Below are 1,988 nucleotides of genomic sequence, written 5' to 3' on the forward strand. Positions count from 1 at the left end.
AAAGCAATCCGTTATGGCCCATGTGCCCCCCCTCAAGTCACTGATTGGTTACTGTCTGGTAACCAATTGGTGTAAACCAAGGAAGCTACAAAGCAGGAAGTAGTGTTCTGGCTATTAAGTTACATATCCAGTCACTGCAGCCTTTATACATTACATTTTTGGCTAACTAACTATATTAAAAAAACATGATTTATTTTGCATGGGCTATCTATTTAGCTAGTTTTTTTTCATACTGAACAGTTCCTTTGAGGTCTGCTTTCAGTGGATCCACATGTAAGACAGCCCCAGCCCATTCCTCTTCTATCCTGCCAGATGGTGAAATATCAATTACTACTCCAGAGAATGTGTTTCTACTGCTGTAGAGTCCACTTGAAATGACCATAGGCCTAAAGTCTTGTACTTGCCCTACGTGGGGTTGCTGCATGGGCAATGTAGTGCCTACTCTCTCTCCGTTCCCTGTAGTTAAGGTACCTATGTTTCAGCTGTGCCCATTGATTCTGGCATGGCAGCTACAGCTGCAGCTGGAAGAAATGATAACCACATTTGGATATATGCCCAGTAATATGTGTATGCTGCATTGTTTAATATAAATTCATAAATCTTTCCATCATTTCAGGAATAGGCTTATTTTAGAATAAAAGTATTGGTTAAATGTGGTGTGCATCAGCAGATGGAGGAAATGTTTCTCATATTGGGTTTACATTTAAGTTTGTATTGCAGTCTAATGCTTTCAGTTTATTTCCACTCTGAACTTTAATGGGACCATTCCATCTTATCTGGTGACTGAACACCTTCCAAGCGGCATCAAGTAATAAGCTGTAAATACATGGCGCAACTCTGCAATTGGAATTCTGCTCTGTTTGCTCAGCTTTGTGCAGGACATCATCATTCTTCAAACCATAGTTTGGTGATCTGTGCTGTTTCTTTATTCTGTTTCCTATTCTTAAGGATGTGATAACAGCACGGACCTGGAATGTTCTGAAATATTACTCCTCACTTCCAGCTAGTAAGCTCAGGGATTTGCTGAGTGTTTTATAACCAGATCTGTTATTATAATCATGAGATGTTTCTGTGGAGTTTATTCCAGTCCAAAGCTATAAAAAGCACATCTTTTTTAAATAAAAGCCCTGCAATTTATTACAGCTGGACCATAGATCTATATGCAGATCCTTTGTCTCTTGTGAAAACCTTGTTTAAAATCTGTACGTGCCCAGAAACAAATCTGCAAATTGAACCAATGTGTTTCCCACTAAAAGAGAATGGCTCTTATAATTTGTATGCATTTTGTAGGGTGTGCCGATCAACATTGTATGTTGTGATTGAAGCTCATTAATCTTTGCAGGACTTTAGGGGATGGTAAATTGGATGCCCAAAATTGTGGTTTTGGCCTATAGTATCCAGGTCTCTTGTGACGCTTGTTATGTCTGTGTATTTATTTTGCTTACTGGGTACAGGGATGTGTTCTCAGTATCATGTTTTTTTTTTGTTATTCTACTACATTCTGTATGTACTCCTTTTATAAGTATAAAAAATGTTTAATATTATGCGTTCAGTTGCAGCTTACCAGATATTTACCCTGATTTTGGTTTTCAGTCCCTTGTGTGTGGCATTGCTTAAAGGGATCCTCCACTCAAAAACATGTTTGCATAGTGAAAGAAACTGTTATTCTGAAAAACCTTCCAATATACTTTAACCGTTTTCAGAGCTCTTCAAGTTATCTTTAAATGTAATTTATGTGGAAAGCAGTATCTCTTTGACTTTATTTTTCTGACAACGTATCAGAACAGTTGTTTTGGATTGGTTCAAGAAGCAGAAAACAGAAAGGGATAAACAAATACAGGTATGGACCAGTTATCCAGAATGCTCAGGACCTGGGGTTTTTCCAGATGACGGAATCTTTCTGTAAATTGGTTCTTCATACCTTAAAGGACATGTAACCCCCCCTACAAAAATGTAATCGGTGAACAGCCTCTTTGAAATCTTTAGAT

This window comes from Xenopus laevis, chromosome 6L (assembly GCF_017654675.1).
Source record: "Xenopus laevis strain J_2021 chromosome 6L, Xenopus_laevis_v10.1, whole genome shotgun sequence".
Classification (NCBI taxonomy): Eukaryota; Metazoa; Chordata; class Amphibia; order Anura; family Pipidae; genus Xenopus; species Xenopus laevis.